Below are 22359 nucleotides of genomic sequence, written 5' to 3'. Positions count from 1 at the left end.
GAGAGAGAGAGAGAGAGAGAGAGAGAGAGAGAGAGAGAGAGAGAGAGGCCATGAGAGAGGAAAGCTTTTCTCCTACTTTTAAAAAAATTGTAGTAAAATTTCTGTAACATAAAATTATTCTCTTAGCCATTTGAAGTGTGCTGTTCAGTGGTATTAAATACATTCACATTGTTATCAACCCATATTCTTGTTTTTTGTTTTTTGTTTTTTTCTTTTCTGAGACAGGGTCTTGCTCAGTCACCCAAGCTGGAGTGTAGCAGTGTGATCTTGGCTCATTGCAGCCTCCATCTCCTGGGCTCAAGCGATTCTCCCACCTCAGCCTCTCAAATAGCTGGGACTACAGGTGCATTCCCAGCTAAGTTTGTATTTTTAGTAGAGACAGGATTTCACCATGTTGCCCAGGCTGGTCTCAAACTCCTGGGCTCAGGCAATCTACTGCCTCGGCCTCCCAGAATGCTGAGATTACGTGAGTGAGTCACCATGCCCAACCCAAGCCATTTTCAAAACTGTTTCCTTCTTGCAACACAGTACCCATTACTCCCCATTTTCCCCTACCCCTAGCCCCTGACACACCATTCTACTGCCTATCTCTATGAATTTGACAACTGCAGGTACTTGAGGTTTTTCCATGCCATAGCATGTGTCAGAATTTCCTTTTTTTTTTTTTTTTGAGATGGAATCTTGCTCTGTTGCCAGGCTGGAGTGCAGCGGCACCATCTCAGCTCACTGCAACCTCTGCCTCCCAGCTTCAAGTGATTCTCCTCCCACAGCCTCCCAAGTAGCTAGGACTACAGGCATATGCCACCACGCCCAGCTAACTTCTTTGTATTTTTAGTAGAGACAGAGCTTCACCATGTTGGTCAGGATGGTCTAGACTCTTGATCCTAATTATAGTACCCTAGTCACATGGGAGCTTGCTGGAAATGCAGAATCTCAGACATGATCCACCTGCCTCAGCCTCCTAAAGTGCTAGGATTACAGGCGTGAGCCACCACGGCCACCCAATTTCCTACCTTTTTTAAGCTAAAGAATATTCCATTGTGTGTCTATATCACATTTTGTGTATCCATTCATCTGTTGATGGACATTTAAGTTGCTTCCACCTCTTGGCTATTGTAAATAATGCTGCCATGAACATGGTGTGCAACCATCTCTTTGAGTCCCTGCTTTCAATTCTTTTGGGTATATTTGGAAGTGGAATTGCTGAGTCATAGGGACTCCTGCTTTTTGAACACACGTTTTGATTTTGAACTAGGCTGCTGAAATTATACAGCTGGCTCTGCACATGCCCAGCCAGGGTATGTATGAATCACAGTGTCCGAAGACTGTTCTGCTTTGGCCGTTGAAACTAAGGACTAAAGACTTTCCATGCATGACCTGATAGTGTCACCAACCACAGTGGAGCAAGTGAGAGAAGTACGACACTGAGCAAGAGTGCTCACCCCCAAGGGTCCCCACCAGTCAGGAGCAGCATGTATTGACATTCATGGCTGCAGAACACTCTGGAACTGGTTTGCATTTATCAATACATGCATTATTTCATCCAAGGCATATGTATTAAACATCAGCTAGGTGCCAGACCTAGTTGAAGGCACTGAGGATAAAGCAGTAAACAATGCATGGAAGGGTCTTCCATGCAAGCCAGACAAGGAAACTAATTGTGCATTTGATGGTTTATTGTGAAAAGTTCTATAAAGGGGAAATGTTGGGCCTTAAGCCCAGGGGTAGAAAGCTGGCTGGGCATGAGTCACTGTCCTGCTTTTAAGGGGCTGCTAAGCTAGGGCAGGAGTTTCCAAAGTGACATGTGAGATGATCTTAAGTGATACATATCATCTTTTTTTAAAATAGGTACATATTCAGTTTAACATGTGTTTAGAAGTATATATCTAGTACCTCAAACCCTCAATTCTTAAATATTTCCTGGATGATGCTCAGTTTAAAAATGAATTCATATAAAATGAATAAATATAAACTAAATATTAAAGCCTAGTATGTTTTTATTGAAATGAATAAATAATGCAGGAACTACATGAATGAGACCTAATAGTTTAAAGATTGCAACTCAAAAAAAACTGCATTTTGGAAACTCCTTGTGGGTTTAAAAGATAAATTTTTTTTTAATACAGGCATATTTTTTGGAAGAGGATGACTAGGGCTAAGATACAGCTAATTCCATGGGGAAAGGGAAGTAGCCATGTTTGAGAGGAGCTCCTAACTCAGTTTAGGGGATTCAAGAAAGGCTTCCAAGAAAATTGTTTCATGCGATGAATTTTGTTCCTTTAATCACTCAGACAGGTGTATGTCTGTGAACTCTTCAAGTACGAGCGGTGGAAACCCACTGGAGCCAGCCTAAGCAAGAGGGGTAATTTGCAGATGAGAATGCTGGGTGATTCCACAGTGGCCCACCTCGCTCAGTCTCTGCTCCTGGCCCCGCTCTTACCTGAGCCTCTGCTCTACCTCTCACACTTGCTGCACACTTCCTTTCTCAGTGTATTTACAAGTGGACAAGGCAGAAAATGGCTACCACATTCTTCTATTTATATCTCTTCCATTCAAAGATCATCTCGACTAATGTTATCACTTATTACTTCCAAGCCTTGATTTCTGGGGAAGAGACTTTGGTCCAGTCCATCACAGGTGACCTCAGAGGTGGGACCTTGTTCACACAAGGACCACTGTCACCATGCAGGTCAGCGAAGGGGCAATTCCCAGAATCCAGGTGGGAATGGGGCTGGAGATCCAGAAAGAAAACCTGATGGCACAACCTGGAAAAACCCTCATTTCAACAGCTTCCAGGCTCCCCTGTGCCTGACATCAGAGTAGGTAGGAACTGCCAGCAAACCTAGAACAACATTTTCTCTTAGCCCACCTTGAGGATACAAGTGGCATGAGAGAGCTTTAGTGACAAGGGACCTTGACCCCACCCCTGGCCTGTGACCCAAGGGTTCTCCTGGGGAAGCAGGAAAGCAGTCCCAGGTGCTTGCCAGATACCTAGGATCTAGGACTCTGTTAACCCATAGGAGGGAGGTAGGAAGCAAACAGTTTGGCTAGGCCTATATTTCTACTTTATGTTTCAGAAAATCATAGGATTTGGCCCTTCCACTTTGAAAGGCTGTGTCATTCAACAGAATAACTGCTAACACATGTATAGCTCTTACTATGTGCCAAGTACATACCATCTTCTAAGTGTTTTACACAGATTAACTCAAATAACTCTGTGATACATAGCTGCCATCTCCCCTTTCCTGAAATTGAGAAAATTAAGGCACAAAGAGGGCAAGGAACTTACCCACGTTTACAAAGTAAGGAAATGCGGAGCTGACTCAAACCCAGGCAATTTGTCTTCAGAGACTATGGTCCTGATCAAAAGGCCAGACAGACCAAGCTTAAAATCTTGTTTCACCCTGTCAGACATGGTGGCTCACTCCTGAAATCCCAGCACTTTGGGAGGCTGAGGCGGGTGGATCACAAGGTCAAGAGATCGAGACCATCATGACCAACATGGTGAAACCCCATCTTTACTAAAAATACAAAAAAAAAAAAATTAGCTGGGTGTGGTGGCACGTGCCTGTAGTTCCAGCTACTTGGGAGGTTGAGGCAGGAGAATCACTTGAACTCAGGAGGTGGAGGTTGCAGTGAGCCAAGATTGTGCCACTGTACCAGCCTGGACAACAGAGCAAGACTCTATCTCGAAGAAAAAAAATAATCTTGCTTGACCCCTTACTTGTTATAAGGTCTCTTTAAACTATTGATTCGGTGATAAAATGGAACAAAAGACACCTACCATATAAGATTATTATAAAGACTAGCGGAAAAAAATCTATATCTACAAAGCACTTAGAACTAAATAGGTACTTGATCAGGGTAGTTATTACTATTAGGGAGAGATAAGGAATCTGAATATGGTTCAGCTCTCATGGACATCTGGTGATGGGGTGCGTCCCCTTTTTCCACAGTGGAATTGTCTGCCTAGGCCAGTCCACTCTGCTGCAAGGGAATAATCCATGCCATTGTTACCCAGTGCCACAGGTGGGTGAGCACAGCCTATCGTATTACATGCCTTCAATCTTCACATCCTGCTGAGCACTAGCACTAGCGGTGCTTTTTCTATGGGTATTTAAAATTTCAATTCTCCTTAATTGAAGTGGAGCACACATACAGGGCACAAATCCTAAATGCACAGCTCCAATGCTACCTGTGCAGTTGTCCAGATCCAGGCCTAGAACACTTCCAGTACCCAGGAGTCTCCCTCTGCCCTTTCCCCATCAATTCTCACACCAGCTGAGTGTGGTGGCTCATGCCTATAATCCCAGCACTTTAGGAGGCCGAGGCAGGTGGATCACTTGAGGTCAGAAGTTCAAGACCAGCCTGGTCAACATGGTGAAACCCTATCCCTACTAAGAATACAAAAATTAGCTGAGTGCAGTGGCATGCACCTGTAGTCTCAGCGACTCGGGCACCTGAGGCAGGAGAATCACCTGAACCCAAGAGGTGGAGGCTGCAGTAAGCAGAGATTGCACCACTGCACTCCAGCCTGGGCAACAGAGCGAGACTCTGACTCAGAAAATAAAATAAAATAAAATTCCCACACCAAGGAGTTGGCCCATAGACTGACTTCTATTGCCTTGGATTCATTTTGCCTGTTTGTGAACTTTGTAGACATGGCTGGATTTGTACTGCCAGTGTTTTCGTGGGCACTTCTTGCCTTCTGCCTCGCAGTTGAGTGAGCCAGCAAGCCTTTGTTGAAATCCCCTTCCTTCCTTACGGCACCCCTACACACACTTGCATAGGAGCAGAGCATGCCAGCATGAAGAGGCAACCAACTGGGTGTTTTTTAAAGCGGGATGAACAAAGCAGGTCAATAGAAGCCTCATCTGTTATGAAGTAATAAATGTTCACTAAAATTCAGAACTTGACAATTAAATATTGACACCTACGTTCTGGCTCTCACAAAAGATTTAAAATCTCTCAGAGGATTTGTAAGTTGCAAGAGCAAGGAAAGAGGAAGGAGTGCCACCCAAAATGAGTTTAGGACAAGCTCAAGTCACCACCCTTAGTGACAGTACCAAGAATAACATTTGTTAAAAACAAACAACAAGAAAAAGAAACAGGCTTTGCCACATTATTCCCAGGCCGTATACAGTGGACTTTGTTTACATTCTTGTATTCATTCCTTCAATGACTAGATATTATTCCCATTTTGCAGATGGGAAAATTGAAACTGAAAACAGTGAAGTAAATTGCCAAACATCCCACAATAAGTAGGTGCCAGGATTTGAACCATCTTTATCAGATTTCAGAACCTACAGTTCTCAGCCACAATCCTATGCACAGATGAGGGGCGGATGGCACCCTGAAGAGAACTCTGGCTTTGGCAATGAACAGAGGTAGCTTCCTGACTGCCTCTCCCTGCTTCTCTTCAATCCTCAAGCAAGAAAAGAGCAGGGAGGGAAATTTTCTTCATTGCAGGTTTGTTAAAAATGTTAAGTAATAATATTTTAAAAGCAACTCTCTCATCGAAGGCACTCAGCCAGTGGTGGCTTGTTAAAACTATATCAGCTCATCATGCTCACTCAGGTAAGCTGCACCTTGCAGCAAGGATCTTCCCAGAAAAAGTGGCACCCACTGCTATATCAGCTCATCATACTCACTCAGGTATGCTGCACCTTGCAGCAAGGATCTTCCCAGAAAAAGTGGCACCCACTGGCCATGGGGAGCCTGCACCTCTCTGTCACCTTGCACTTTGTAGGCCTTCCAGCAGGCTCTGTCTCTGGCCTGAAGTTCCCACACAACACCACAGACAAGGCAGCAATTGAACACACAAGTCAACTGATGGATCTGAATGACTCACAGTAACTCATCAATTCAGTGAAACAACTATTATTGATTTCTGGGGGTTTTCCACCCCACTGGTTGTTTAACTGAATTGATGGGTGTTCTGTGGAATTGATTGCACCAGCCAGTTTTTTTAGTGCGATAGAGACAAAATGCTAGTATGTTTCCCAGAAAATGAATGAAACTCCTCATTAAAGAGAATGTTCTGCCAAATAATTTTTTCCAATGACAGTGGTTTTCCTTCTCCAGTTCTTCTGCATAGGGATTGGGAAGCATTAAGGAGCTTTCATTGCATGTCAATATGCTGATAAGCTGGCTGCTTTCAATATCCTCACAGTTCTCACGGGCTGATTACATGCCAGAATGAATCCACCAATCTCTCTCTCCCCACACACAGACTTTTGCCAGTTCTGAGTCATTGTGTTTCTTATGTTCCCTACCATCACCACTGATCATGTGCATCAAAGCTGATTTTTCCCACTAAATGAAAATGCAGACTCTTAGGCAAGTCAATAGTATGCCAGCTCTCAGGGCTGATGATTTACGCACCTATGATTTATACTTTCTTCCCCGGAGGTTGTTTTTTGTGGATTTCAGACAGCACCACACTTGTTTTCAATGACAGTGATTAAAAAAACAGATGTTAGGATGAGGACTGGGGACAGTGTGGGGGTAGAATGACAAGAAAATAAAGATGCTGATCGCGAGAAGTCTGAAACCCTTCATAGAGTCACTGAACTCTTATGCTTCCCCCAGCCATGGGGAGAGGTGGGCTTTTCCCTTTTAGGAAAATGTAGACTATAGAAAATATATAGATTAGAGCTGAATTTTTATTGACTTGCCAAAAAGAAAAAAACCATCTCTCTCTTTGGGCTGTTGCCACTGTCACTGTTATTCCTCTGTTGTGCTGAGATCTCAGGGTTATTGAAATTGGTGATGCAAGTAAAATTCTCACACAATAAAAGAGAAAAAGATCCTAAGGACATGGAATCTCACTTGCCATAAAGCTCCATGAGTCAGTTGACTCCAAATATGCAATGTATATTTTGCATTTTTACGCATTTTATACAGCATGAAATGTCTCATTTTTGGCAACTAATATGTAAGACAGTGTATTCATTCATTTTCATGCTGCTGATAAGGACATACCCAAAACTGGGAACAGAAAAAGGTTTAATTGGACTTACAGTTCCACATGGCTGGGGAACGTCTCACAATCATGGTGGAGGGCAAAAAGCCTGCTTCTTACATGGCGGCTGCAAGAGAGAATGAGAGAAGTAGCGAAAGCAGAAACCCCTCGGTAAACCCATCAGATCTTGTGAGACTTATTCTCTATTATGAGGATAGCATAGGAAAGACTGGCCTTCATGATTCAATTACCTCCCGCTGGGTTCTTCCCACAACATGTGGGAATTCTGGGTTGAGATTTGTGTGGGGACACAGCCAAACCATGTCATTCCACCCTTGACCCCTCCAAGTCTCATATTCTCACATTTCAAAACCAATCACACTTTCCCAACAGTCCCCCAAAGTCTGAACTTATTTCAGCATTAACCCAAAAGTCCACAGTCCAAAGTCTCATCTGAGACAAGGCAAGTCCTTTCCACCTATGGGCCTGTAAAATCAAAAGCAATACTGTCATTTCAAATGGGAGAAACTGGCCAAAAAAAGGGGCTACAGGGCCCACACAAGTCCAAAATCCAGAGGGGCAGTCAAATTTTTAAGCTCCAAAATAATTTCCTTTGACTCCAGGTCTCATATCCAGGTCTCACTGATGCAAGAGGTGGGTTCCCATGGTCTTGGGGAGTTCTGCCCCTGTGGCTTTGCAGGATACAGCCTCCCTCCTGGCTACTTTCACAGGCTGACGTTGAGTGTTAGTGGATTTTCCGGGTGCAGGCTGCCTGTGGATCTACCATTCTGGAGTCTGGAAGATGGTGGCCCTCTTCTCACAGCTCCACTAGGCAGTGCCCCAGTGGGGACTCTGTGTGGGGGCTCCAACCCCACATTTACCTTCCACATTGCCCTAGCAGAGGTTCTCCATGAGGGCCCCACCCTTGCAGCAAACTTTTGTCTGGACATCCAAGCTTTTCTATACATCTTCTGAAATCTAGGCAGAGGTTCCCAAACCTCAGTTCTTGACTTCTGTGCACCTGCAGGCTCAATGCCATGTGGAAGCTGCCAAGACTTGGGGCTTTCATCCTCTGAAGAACCCCCAAGCTTGAGCTCTATTTTGGCCCCTTTCAGCCACGGCTGGAGTGGCTAAGACACAGGGCACCAAGTCCCTAGGCTGCACACAACGTGGGGACTTTGGGCCAAGCCTATGAAATCATTTTTTTCTCGTGGGCTTTGATGAGAAGGGCTGCCCTGAAGGTCTCTGGCATGGTCTAGAGACATTTTCCCCCTAGTTTTGGGAATTAACATTAGGTTCTTTGCTACTTACACAAATTTCTGCAGCCAGCTTGAATTTCTCCTCAAAAAATGGGTTTTTCACCCTAGAAGAAAACCTAGACAAAACCATCCAGTACATAGGCATAGGCAAGGACTTCATGACTAAAACACCAAAAGCAATGGCTAAAAAGCCAAAATAGACAAATGGGATCTAATTAAACCCCACAGCTTCCGCACTGCAAAAGAAACAATCATTAGAGCAAACCAGCAACCAAGAGAATGGGAAACAATTTTTGCAATCTACCCATCTGACAAAGGGCTAATATCTAGATTCTACAAAGGACTAAAACAGATTTACAAGAAGAAACAAACAAACAAACAAACCCATCCAAAAGTGGGCAAAGGATATGAACAGACACTTTTTAAAAGAAGACATATATGAAGCCAACAAACATACGAAAAAATGCTCATCATCTTTGGTAATTAGAGAAATGCAAATCAAAACCACACTGAAATACCATCTCTTGCCAGTTAGAATGGTGATTATAAAAAAAATGTGGAGACAACAGATGCTGGAGAGGATGGAGAAATAGGAACACTTTTACACTGTCGGTGGGAGTGTAAATTATTTCAACAATTGTGGAAGACAGAGTGGCGATTCCTCAAGGATCTAGAAATAGAAATTTCATTTGACCCAGCAATCCCATTACTGGGTATATACCCAAAGGACTATAAATTGTTCTATTATAAAGACATATGCACACCCATGTTCATCGCGGCACTGTTTAAAATAGCAAAGACCTGGAACCAACCCAAATGCCCATCAATGACAGACTGCACAAAGAAAATGTAGCACATATACACCATGGAATACTATGCAGCCATAAAAAAACGATGAGTTTGTGTCCCTTGTAGGGACATGGATGAACCTGGAAACCATCATTCTCAGCAAACTGACACAAGAACAGAAAATCAAACACCACATGTTCTCACTCATAGGCGGGTGTTGAACAATGAGAACACGTGGATACAGAGAGGGGAGCATCACACACTGGGGTCCTTCGCATGGGCTAGGGGAGGGATAATGGGGGGGGAGGGTGGGGAGAGATAACATGGGGAGAAATGTCAGGTATAAGTGATGGGGGCATGGAGGCAGCAAACCACCTTGCCATGAATGTACCTATGCAACAATCTTGCATGATTGCACATGAACCCCAGAATCTAAAGTATGATTTTAAAAAGGACACACAAAAAAGGGTTTTTCTTTTCTACTATATTGTTAGGCTGCAAATTTTCTGAACTTTTACATTCTGTTTCCCTTTTAAAATGGAATGCTTTTAACAGCACCTAAGTCACCTTTTGAATGCTTTGCTGCTTAGAAATTTCTTCCACCAGATACCCTGAATCATCTCTCTCAAGTTCAAAATTCCAGAAATCTCTAGGGCAGGGGCAAAATGACTCCAGTCTCTTTGCTAAAATATAACACCTTTGCTCCAGTTTCCAACAAGTTCCTCATCTCCATCTGAGACCAGCCGAGACCTTATTGTTCATATCACTATCAGCATTTTTGTCAAAGCATTCAATAAGTCTCTAAGAGGCTGCAAACTTTCCCACATTTTCCTGTCTTCTTCTGAGCCCTCCAAACTATTCCAAGCTCTCCTTGTTAACCAGTTCCAAAGTCACAGCTACATTTTCAAGTATCTTTTCAGCAATGCCCCACTCTACTGTTACCAATTCACTGTATTAGTTCATCTCCACTCTGCTATTAAAGACATACCTGAAACTGGGAACAAAAAGAGGTTTAATTGGACTTACAGTTTCACATGGCTGGGGAAGGTCTCACAATCATGGGAAAGGTCTCACAATCATGGCAGAGGGTGAAGGTACTTCTTACATGGCAGCAGCAAGAGAGAATGAGAGAAGCAAAAGCAGAAACCCCTGATAAACCCATCAGCTCTTGTAAGATTTATTCAGTATCATAAGAATAGCATGGGAAAGACTGGCTCCCACGATTCAGTTACCTCCCCCTGCGTCCCTCCCCCAACACGTGGGACTTCCGTGAGATACAATTCAAGTTGAGATCTGAATGGGGACACAGCCAAATCAGATCAGACAGTACTGACATTGAGGGTCACACAGTGTGGGGCGACACATTGCCAATGATTAGAAATTTGATTTGCTTCTGCATATTAACATATTTTATGGCACACAAAAGATGAGCCAGCAAACAAGCCTCCCTCATTGAAAACAAATAAGGAATTGCAAATTTGACTATGAGGCACTAGAAAGTAGACAATTTTTCAGTGGTACTAGAAGAGCATCCCTCAAAGTGGCAGGTATAAAATAAGTGAACACCCATAAATGATTTAAAAAACTCTAAGCAAACTAGAAATAGAAAGGAAATTTCTTAATCTGATTTTTTAAATTATCTATTAAAATCCCACAGCAAATACTATTTTTAATGGCAATGACTAAAAGCATTCTCTCTGAAATAAGAAACAGGGCAAGGAAACCTGTGACCAGCACTTCTAGACAACATTGTATTGAAGATCCTGCCAGCACAGTACGAAAAAGGAAGAAGACCTACAAAGATTGGAAACAAGAAAACAAACTGCCAGTTGTCACAGTGTCCAAAAAGGAAAACTCGAGATATCTCTAAGTAGAATTAATAAGAGAGTTAGTTCCACATTGCTGTGGAATCTTCAGGATGTTTTCTGTTGCTGTTGTTTTTCCAATTGCACCTAACCCACATATACTTAAAAGCAGTTTTTCTCATCAAGACTTTCCTAGTTTTCAAAGAAATAACAACTTTTGGTCGCTAATTCATATGATATTTCCCTAAATCATAATTTTATTGTTAAATATAACTGTCATTAACAGGTTTGGGTCCAAACACAACTAAATCCTACTAAGTATGCTGCTCAAGTGATAGAAGCAGAAATGCATGGATGTATGAGCCTCAGCTATTGCTTATATTGAGCATGTCTTTTTAGGCTAATGTTTTGACCTATGGAGGGTCTTACCCACCTGGAGAAACTGCCTTCCTAGTGCTAGTCGATTCCCAGAGATGGTAGTATGAGTGCTCATTCATACACAAACCAATCAATCCAGAGCCCACTCCTCTCCCACCTCTTCTATCAGGCTCTTATTCTTGAGGCCAATATTCCCCTGCCTAATCATCCCAGGACTAGGTGCCAGACAATTCAGGACACCCCCTCCTCTCAGGGCCTGCTAACCTTGCCTCATCCATTCCTTCCCATGGAAACTACAATAAAACTTCCTGCCTTGTAAGTATCTTCCGTTAGATAATGCGTGTTACAGAATCTGCAACCTTCTGACCCGTGATGTGCTTCTGATGCACTTTGCCATTAAGTTCCTTGCTTTCAGAAGCATAACCAAGGAATCACCCGGCACTATGAGGGAAAGACAAGCTTCCATCCACAGCACTCTCAGGGGCCCAAAAACTTTACTGCCAGTAGTGGTTCTGGCTGCATGCAAATACCAGGTAAAAGCACCCGGCTGACCACCAGTGCTTCCCACATTGTATTCATCTCTGGTCACCTCCACTTGGCCTTCACAGATCTTGTCCATGCCAAACCTACTGAGAAGCCTGCAGGAGAGCAGCAAGCTGGTATGACATGCTGCATCATCATTTGTCAGGCCAAGCTTCAAACTGTATTTTGGCAGTTCGTGTGCATAAGCTGCACAGACTATCATGTCCCATTCTATACAGGCATAAGCCATCTGACAAATGATATCTCTATTTATCACACAAACTATCATTCTGTATTTGTGTATGTTGGACTTATTTTTATCCGTATCACCAAGTGTTTCCAAGCATAGAAATCAGTTTTATCCTCTCGCTATCTTCTAAATTTCATTTGGTACCTCTTAAAGTAGGCCTTATTCTTGACAACTTTAACAAACCCCACCCTGTGGAACAGACCTGTGTCCACAGCTCAGCAGGAACTACAAGAGCTGGAATTTACTCAAATTATCGGTTTTGTCGTATACTTTTGATATTCTCCATCTTGTCATATATTTTTTTGAATGTTAGTCACTTAATTTGAAGTCTATGTCTGATAACTCCAACATTAGAGAAACATGTGTTTTCAGTTTGTCTATTTTATTTTTTCCCTTGGTCTTGCCTATTAGTATCCCTGGTAATTTTTGTTGAATGCTGGACATCATCTTTGAAAAGCTACAGAGGTTCTGGATGATATCTCTCTCCCTTCTGAATACCATTATTCATTACTGGTTCAAAAGAGGATTCGCCCTGTCCTCTGGAAGCTGGCAAAGAGGATGATCACCTAAATGCAACCTGAGGCTCAATGCAATCTTTGAATACCTTGATCCATTCCTGGTTCATACTTTCTCTTGAATCACAGCACTCCAGAAGTTCTGACTTAATGCCTGGAGTGCTTCCCAGGGCCTCTCCTCTTGGGTAGATCCCACACTTTAATGTTTTGCTTCCCTAGCACCATGAGTCTACCAGAAACCCTGCTCTACTGCAGCTGCTTTGCACTTCGCTCTGTGGCTCTTCTCCATGAACACCTTACATAACATATATTGAGGGAAAACTTATATTAAGCAAGGCTACTCCTGCACACATTGTTTCTCTGAAATCTTCACCCCTTGAGTCCTGGCTTTAAGTCCTTACAGCCCCAAACTCCAATTTCTGTCTTCCAAGCTCCTTGAGGCTGAGGTAAGTTCAGCTGGTTTCACTCATACTCAAGGGTCAGCAAATGCCTCCCAAGGTAAGTAGCATGAAGAACCTGGTCTAACCTCAAAGAGCATTTCTGCCCCCTGGGATCCTCCCCTTCAAACATAGGCAGCCTCCATTGTTCACATATGCCTTTAAACATTTGGTATTTTACTTTCTCCAGCTTTTCTAGTTTCTCTCAGAAGAACCATTAGTCGGTTACACGATATTCCATCATAGTCAGAAGCTGAGGTCTGTTGTGCCAGATGCCTACTGACTCCAGCAGGGATAGCACCATGTCCCAGAGGCCGAAGAAGAAGAGACCCAGAGCCAGCAAAGGAGACCCACGGTGTATTGAGGACTTACATACAGGGCAGTCCAGGAGCAGCAAGTGGACAGAAAAACCACTACTGTTTGTAAAAGGCATGCAGCTTATATAGTATTTTCACTGAGCAACCTCCACCTAGCAACCCCTAGCAGCCTCCCTGCAACCCAAAACGAAGGGCTTCAATCCCCTGTATGACCTGCATTCCAAGGAATGGGCCAGGAATTTGAATCTCCTTCATAGATACGGAGCAAATCTCTGGATTGGCCATTCCTGGATTCCTTAGCTCGAAACTCTGAACACACATTCTTCTTAGACCATAGGATTATTTTCAGAGTATGCTTGAGTTATTGTATCAGATGTGTCTGCCATTCAGAGTCCCACTGGGGAAACACAGAAGGATGGCTACAAAGCAGTGAGGGTAATACGAAGATGAAACACCACATGTTTTTAGTGGAATACAGTGATAAGAACAGGAGAATGAGGGAATTCAGTATAGCAACAAGAAAATGGCAGGAGTGATAAGTCATGGGATATAGGATGTCTAGAAAGGGATAAGGGCAGAAAAGCATCGAAAGAAAAACAGGGGCAAAGAGTTGTAAGCCAATAATCATGCTGGCCTTTCTCTAAACTGCCCTGCATAATATACTCATTCACCAAATTACCACACAGGCTGCGTATGGCTAGTGCTCCACTCAATGGATTACATTCCAAAACTTCAAAATTGAAGTCATGACTACTGATATGAAGTGTGGATAGAAAGTATCTTAGATGTGTGATCATGACATGCTTCCCCACTGGACCGTAAGCTCCACTAAGGGAGAACCCTTGTGTGGCTTGTTCCCCATTGCCCCATCAGCTCCTAGCCCAATGCTTTGTACAAGTAGGCATGTTCAAAGTCTATTTACTGAAAAGTGCTCCACTAAAAACATAAATAACATCCAGGTGGCTCATGCCTATAACCACAGCACTTTGGGAAGCTAAGGCGGGAGGATCACTGGAAGCCAGGAGTTCAAGACCAGGCTAGGCAACATAATGAGACCCCCATCTCTACAAAAAAAAAAGTAAAAATTAGCCGGAAGTGGTGGCACATGCCTGTAAGTCCTAGCTGTTCAGGAGGCTGAAGTAGGAGGATTCCTTGAGCCCAGGAGTTCAAGGCTGTAAAATGCTATGATTTTACCACTATACTCCAGCCTGGGTGACAATGTGTGACCCTATCTCTAAAAAATATGTAAATAAATAAAAACCTGAATAACAATTCTTGAATACCATGAAATTATTTAGAATCTATATGTACACTGAAAGCGGAGACACTGAAGCAAAATTTCACGCTATGGGACATGAAAGAAAGAGATGGACTGTGAATGACATTAGCCTGAGCAATTAAAAGAATGGATTTGACACAGGCTGAGATGAGGAAAGATGTGGGTGTTGCAGGTTTGAAAAGGGTCCAGGTAAGAGTCTGGCTCTATATGCTGACTTGGAGATATCCATTAGGGATCCAAATTGAGACATCCATAGGCAAAGACATGAGTCCACAGTCTTTAGCATATGATGGCACTGAAAGCCTTGCAGCTGGATAAGATCCCTGTGGGGTGTGCTGGCTATCCTCCCTTTGCCTCTCTATTGCCATATCCTATCCTCCTAGCCTTCTCTATCCTGGTTCATTTGGACTTTGTCAATGAGATTTCTGCCTTCCATTCAGGTTCAGCCAATGGGAGCATGAGCGAGAAATCAAAGACCCAGACCCTCCCAGCTGAGCTGCCTTATGTTGACTCTGTACCTGCATCAAAGGCTATAGCTCCCACCAGCCAGCTCACACATCTGTTACCCTTTTTCGGTTCCAGTAGCCACTTCTATTCTAGCCCCTTCAGGTTCTCCACTGTTTCTAACTCCAGATACTGCATTATCTATTGTTAATGTGTCTAAATTGTGCTGACATCTATAAAATGTCCCAATATTATACTCTCCTTAAATTACCCAGGTATTTCCTATTGGAGTCCTGACCAATGCAGGGAGAAGACACAGAAATAAACCCAAGACTAGGACCTGGGCAGTCAACTTAAGAGGTTGGGAAGAAGGGCAGGAGCAAGTAAAGCAATCAGCAAGAGGAAGCAACCAGGGATGTAAGAGACAATGCAAGAAGACGCGGACCCCAAATGAAGAAAGCATCTCCGGAGGGATGACCAACAGTGTTGATGGTGTAGACAGGTCATGTGAGATGAGGACCCACTGTGGATATGCCATTGGCTTAGCAACACTGGAGTACTGATCACCTTGACAAGAGTAGTTTTGGTGGAATGCTGATGGAATGTTTCCATGTACAGTGGTCACAGATAGAAAATGAGAGGAGATTCTGCTGACCTGTTCCAAATGATCATAAGTAAACACAGTTTCTGGAAAATGAGATATAAAACTATAGTTAAGCATATTTTTAATCAGCATAGCGCTAAGCAAATGTAGAGACTCCCAAATAATAATGGCAGCCACCATGAAACAAGCACCAAGAACCAGGCTCAGGGGCAGATGCTTTGCATACATTGTCTTATTTAATCTTCAGAGCCAGCCCATGAGACAGAACTATTATTCCCATTTAATTGATTTGTTTGACAGGTATTTATTAAATACCTACTATGGACTAAGTACTGCTCTAACTTATGTAACAGGGAATACATCAGTTATCCAAAGGGAAAAATGAATCTGCTTTAATGAACTTACTCTCTGGTGGTAAGGTTCAAATAGGAACTGCAACACAGCGAAGTCATGTAATTTTTTCCAAGTTCAAAAAGCCAGGAAGCAAAGGACCTGGAATTTGAATAAAACACTGTTTTTTCCAGTTCATTTTTGACTTTGAAGTAGCATACCAATAAATTTACAATCTAAAGGGTTGTTCTAAAAAATCAGGGATAACTTTAAGCTTTCTGGAGAATAAACACGATTGCCAGGGCACGTCTCAATTCTATATTCAAATATAAAACATCTAGGCTGGGCGTGATGGTGGTTCATAGCCTATAATCTCAGCACTTTGGGACGCCGAGGCAGGAGGATGGCCTGAGGTCAGGAGTTCAAAGCCAGTCTGGCCAACATAGTGAAACCTTGTCCCTACTAAAAATACAAAAATTAGCTGGGTGTGGTGGCATGCACTGTAGCCCCAGCTGCTCAGGAGACTGAAGTAGGAGAATCGCTTGAACCTGGAAGGCAGAGGTTGCAGTGAACCAAGATCGCACCACTGCACCCCAGCCTGGGCGACAGAGCAAAGCTCTCTCTCAAAAAAAAAACCTCAACAAATATGAAACATCTGATGGCCCAATATTTGTCAAGGACTAAGATTTTAAAAGCTCAAATATCAAGTAATTCTGTCCAGGAAACCCACCAGTAGTTTGCTGCATTTGAACTCCAAAGGAAGTACAAACACATACACAACACACACACTCAAACACATACTCTGCCTCTTACATGTATCTCCCAGATAGATATATAAACCTATCTGGGAGGGGAAGAGGAAGGGAGAGTGACCCTGGCATTGCACGTCTTGGACAAGTCAGAAGAAGGAGTGAATTTCTAGAAGAAAGTACACACGAGCACCTTCTAAAGCTGGAAAGCCCTGTTTAGATATTTGTCTAACAGCAATAGACACACAGTCCATAACTCAAGGATTCCCCAAATCCCTCTGGAAAACAGAGTCTAAGGAGTTAACCACTGAAAGCCTGGACCTCACCTTCCAGCAATGGCACAGAGCCCCTGGTGGTGGGGGTGGGGGGAGTGCTGGGTACACAGGAGGGAGAAATAGCCTTGCTCATGGAGACTTCAAATCTCTTTGTGATACAAAGTGACAGGAAAGTGACAAATAGCCATTAATTCCATTTTCATGATTTAAAAAGTCTCAGTGCTCCATTTATTTATTTTTAATCTTCTGGGTGGGTGTCTCATTTCTATGAGCACAAATGCCTGATTGGGCCTCAGCTAATCAACTCTAGCAGTTTCCGATTCCACCAGTATGATGGAAGATAACACATGTGTGTAATTTGATTGCCAGGCTTTGGTTGTACTGTACATCCTGCTGCCTTGTGGCTTTTACCTTTAATCTTTGTGAGCTCTGTATGCTCAGAGAAGCTTTCAAAATCATTTATCTCAAGCTCTCCAGCTGCTGCCTCTCAGTGTGTATGTCCAGCCAGAAGATGAAATTCCCATGAGCAAAACTGGGCTCTAAGCCCTCAGTGGCTATACAACACAGTCTTCCTGATAGACTCTCCAGAGTTTCATATTTTTTAGAAAGGGGGAGAAAAAAGGGACACTTCATTTTTGACCACCTACTATGTACCAGATGCTCCAACAGATGCCTTATAAGCTTTACTCCCCTTTATGGTCTCTTTTTCATAGACAAGAAAATGTGCCAAAGGAAAGCCCAGTTTGCAAGAAGCAAAGCCAAGATTTAAACATAGTTTAGATTGTCAGTTGCATAAATTGGAGGAGTAGTTTCTCATTGTCTCGTAAAGTTTTATGTGCCAGAGATTGCTAGCTATCCCCCAGTAACTGTTCTCCCTTTTATCTCTCAATTTCAACTGAACAGTTTCCCCAAAGAAAGGCTGTATTTCCCAGCCTCCTTTGAAACGTGGTGCTGTCATGCAGCAGAGTTCTGACAAGTGGGAAGTAGTTGGAAGTGATGTGAGCTTCTTCTAAGTAGCTCCATTAAAAGGAAAGGGCTTTCTTCCCCTGCCCATAGCCATCTTAGGCTAAAATGATGAGTTATTTTAGACTATGTGGATAAAGGCAATAATGCAGAATGGATCCCCTCATCATTGCCACAAAGCCATCCTACCAATCCTGGGCTGCTTACATACCAACTAACATGGTTTGAATTTGTGTCCCCACCCAAATCCCATGTTGAACTATAATCCCCAATGTTGGAGGAGGGGTCAGGTGGAGGTGATTGGATAATGGGGGCACTTGCTCCTTGCTGTTCTCATGCTGATGAATGAGTTCTCATGAAATCTAATTGTTGAAAAGTGTGTGGCACCTCCCTGCTCTCTCTCTCCCTCCTTCTCCCACTATCTAAGATGAGCCTCCTTCCTTTTTGCCTTCTGCCATAATTATAAGTTTCCTGAAGCCTCCCCACCATGCTTCCTGTACAGCCTGTGAAACTTTGAGCTAATTAAACTTCTTTTCTTTATAAATACACCAGTTTCAGGTGGTTCTTTATAGCAAAGTAAGAACAGACTAATACAGAAAATTGATACCTAGGGGTTGGGCATTGCTATAAGATATCCGCAAATGTGGAAGCGACATTGAAACTTGGTTTAATGGGCAGAGGCTGGAACAGTTTGGAGGGCTCAGAAGAAGGAAGGAAGATGAGGGAAAATTTGGAATTTCCTAGAGACTTGTTAAATTGTTGTGCCCAAAATACTCATAGTGATATGGACAATGAAGTCCAGGCTGAGGAGGTCTCAAATGGAGATGAGGAATTTATTGACAACCAGAGCCAAAGTCACTTTTGTTATGTGTGAGCAACGAGATGATCTGAAACTAGAAGCAGAGTGTAAACATTTGGAAAATTTGTTGCCTGGCCATGTGATAGAAAAGAAAAACCCATTTTCTGGAAACGCATTCAAGCTGGCTGCAGAAATTTGCATATGTAAAGAGGAGCCAAATGTTGACAGCCAAGATAATAGGGAAAATGCCTCAAAGAAATTTCAGAGGTCTTTGCAGCAGCCCCTCCCATCACAGGCCTGGAGGCCCAGGAGAAAAGAATGGTTTTTGGGCCGGGACCAGAGTCTGGCTACTCTGTGCAGCCTGGGGACATGTGCCCTGCATCCTGGGTGCTCCAGTTCCAGCCATGCCTAAAAGGGGCAAGGTACAGCTCAGACAGGGGGTGCCTGCCATAAGCCTTGGCAGCTTCCATGTGGTGTTAAGCCTGCATGTACACAGAGTTTGACAGTTGAAGCTTAGAAGCCTCTGCCTAGATTTCAGAGGATGTATAGAAACCCCTGAATGTCCAGAAAGACTGCTGTAAGGGTGGGGTCCTCATGGAGAACCTCTACTAGGGCAATGTGTAGGGGAAATGCAGGCTTGGAGGCCCCCCACATAGAGTCCCCACTGGGGCACTGCCTAGTGAGGCTGTGAGAAGATAGCCACTGTCTTCCAGACCCCAGAACTGTAGGTCCACTGACAGCTTGCACTGTGCTTTTGGAAAAGCCACAGGTACTCAATGCCAGCCAGTGAAAGCAGTTGAGGGGCTGTATCCTGCAGAACCACAGGGGTGGAGCTTCCCAAGGCCTTGGGAGCCCAACCCTTGCATCAGTGTAGCCTGGATGTGAGACATGGAGTCAAAGGAGATTATTTTGGAGTTTTAAGATTCAATGGCTGCCCTACTGGTTTTTGAACTTGCATGGGGCCTGTAGCTTCTTTGTTTTGGCTGATTTCTCCCTTTTGGAATGGGAGCGTTTAGCCAATCCCTGTACCCCTGTTGTATCTTGGAAGTAACTAACTTGTTTTATTTTACAGACTCATGGGCAGAAGGGACTTGCCTTGTCTCAGATGAAACTTTGGACTGTGGACTTTTGAGTTACTGCTGAAATGAGTTAAAACTTAGGGGACTACTAAGAAGTGATGATTATATTTTGCAGTCTAAGAAGGACATGATATTTGGAAGGGGTTAGAGATGGAATTTTATGATTTAAATTTGGGTCCTCATCTCCAATGCCATGAAGCCATCCTACAAATCCTGGGCTGCTTACACACCAATAATATGGTTTGAATTTCTGTCCCTGCCCAAATTTCACATAAACTGTAATCCCCAATGTTGAGGAAGGGTCTGGTGGGAGGTGATTGGATCATGGGGGGCAGACATCCCCCTTGCTATTCTCATGATGGTGAGTTCTCATGAGATGCGGTTGTTTAAAAGTGTGTAATACCTCTCCTCCTCTCTCTCTTCCTCCTGCTCCAGCCATGTAAAATGTGCCTCCTTCCTCTTTGCCTTCTGCCATGATCATAAGTTTCCTGAGGCCTCCCAGCCATGCTTCCTGTACAGCCTGTGGAGCTGTAAGCTAATTAAATCTCTTTTCTTTATAAATTACCCAGTTTCAAGTAATTTGAATTTTTTTATAAAAACTTTTTATAGTAATACGATAACAAACTAATGCATCAACTATGACAAAGAAACAAATCTCTATTTTGTTTAATCAACTATCGTTTCAGATCTCTGCCACCATGACCAAGGCTATAGCCTAACTAAAATCTCTTTTTTCAGAAGGTTGTATTTTCTTCCCTTATCCCTCTTCTAGGAGCAAGTATTCCCTCAAAGGAATTTACATAAACACAAGAAGAACACATATTGGTGGGAAACCCTTATTGGTTACAGAACACCTTCAAAAGATAATAATTTTGCATTCAAAGAAATATATAATGTTAAGAGATTCTGAAAATAAAAAACCTTAGCAACATCCAAGGGCCTATTAGGGTAGATATTATTGTTTCTAAGATGCACTGATGAAGTAATATGTGTTAGAAAAACACATGCTATATTCATTTAATTTTTAACCTTTTGGGCAAATGCCCCTTTTTTTAGGAATGCCCCAAAAATATGGATGTGAACATAGTGGCTTTGAAATCAAAGAAAAGCAAGGCCAGGTGCCAGCTCAGCTACTCAGTAGCAAAGTTAATGTCTTTAATTTTTCTAAGCATTAAAAACTACTCAGCTAAAGTAACTAAGACCTCATGCAATAGGAAAAGAAGTAAAAGCAGTGATGAGCAAATTCACAAACAATATAAGACCAATATGCATATGGGAAAAAGTCAGCTCAATAGATATCAGAGAAGAGTAAAAATGTGAAAGAATTATATAACTGGAATAATTATATAACTGAAAGAGCTGTCCCAGGAAATTTGGAACCATAATACAGTACCTTATATATAGTAGAAGCTTGGCAAGTGTACATGGTTGGTCCAGCCTTCTCTGAATTTTGTTTGCATTTCACAGCAACTAATTCCTTTAATTTCAGGGAAAGTGGCTGCACCTGCCACTTTATGTCTGCCTTATAGGAAAAACTAGTTCAATATAACTTGAACACTATAGGAGGAAGGTTATAATAATAGACAGTTCTGTTTGGTTTACATTTAGATGCTTGTGAGAAGATACATCCTTGGACACAGAAAAGGGCACAAAACATGATGTCAGGAGCCACTAACTTTAGTCTGAGTTCTACCATCTACTGGCTCCATCAAGTTTTGGTCAGCCTCAGTTTTCTCATATGGACCTATGGCATTACATGTTAGTTTGTTTCCTTGTTTTTTAATTAACAGCTAGATACTACAATTAGTGCAAACATAGATACCAAGCAATGAAATAAACCCTGAAGAAGTGAAATGATAATGTGTAGCAAACAACCAACTACCACTCAATGAGCCAGAGGAAGTTATCCGTCCTCCAGAATACAGACAGTGAAAACGAATGAACTACAAAACTCACAGACCTTCCACATTCCCAACTGTCCTGAAGAGCTAAAATCCATGTGCCATTATTTCAGACTGCAGCTCTTACCACACACACACGTAAACACTCACATACCCTTTCCATGGATCTCTAACTTATGTTTGTCCCCCACACTAGATTTTAAAGATTGACATTTCCAATCCAGTGTCTACCTCTATACATGCTGTAGTCACATGTCTGCTACATGCTCCAGACTCTCTGGAACTAGACTGAACATCTCAAGCCTCCATGACCTGGGACTATAATTCCATTGTTTGTTCTACTTGGTGGAGAGGTCTTTTTCCCAACTCAGATGCCCCTGAGACAAAGTAGTACCTAAAAAGCCCATTGAAAAAATAAAAATAAAAATGAAAAGCTCATTTAATCAAGGGCTCCCAATCTCACGATATCTCTCTTCTGCTCTTATTCAGAACTTTGACCAGAGTCTGCCCCTTTGCACTCTGGAAATTCTAGAACTCCCACAAATGATACTCACTTGGATTATTAATTAACTTCCAAGTGACAAGCTGAGTAACAGTGGTCTCCAGTCCCCTGCTTGCCCCCTTGCTGAACAGCAAGTAATGAAAGGGCAGTCACAAGGTTCAGAGTTCTTTCAGTGCTTATCGAAAAAGAGGCAATATG

General features: G+C 42.8%; 1 long non-coding RNA gene across 2 annotated transcripts in view; it reads right to left on the bottom strand.

The window, feature by feature from the left end:
- Positions 1 to 2304: 2304 nt before the first annotated feature.
- Positions 2305 to 22359, bottom strand: part of LOC116562378 — a 29826-nt gene continuing 9771 nt past the window's right edge. Inside the window, exons 2-4 of one of the 2 annotated variants that reach the window (XR_004273902.1) lie at positions 7023 to 7091; positions 3290 to 3359; positions 2305 to 2842 (exon numbers count right to left, since the gene is read on the bottom strand). This is a non-coding gene — a long non-coding RNA (uncharacterized LOC116562378). Of the gene's footprint in view, positions 3360 to 7022; positions 7092 to 22359 lie in introns of both variants that reach the window. The other variant, XR_004273901.1, reaches the window with a different exon arrangement.

This window comes from Sapajus apella, unplaced genomic scaffold, assembly GCF_009761245.1.
Source record: "Sapajus apella isolate SASKATOON/1434 unplaced genomic scaffold, GSC_monkey_1.0 scaffold32, whole genome shotgun sequence".
NCBI lineage: Eukaryota > Metazoa > Chordata > Mammalia > Primates > Cebidae > Sapajus > Sapajus apella.
This window is presented reverse-complemented; position numbering and strand designations above follow the sequence as displayed.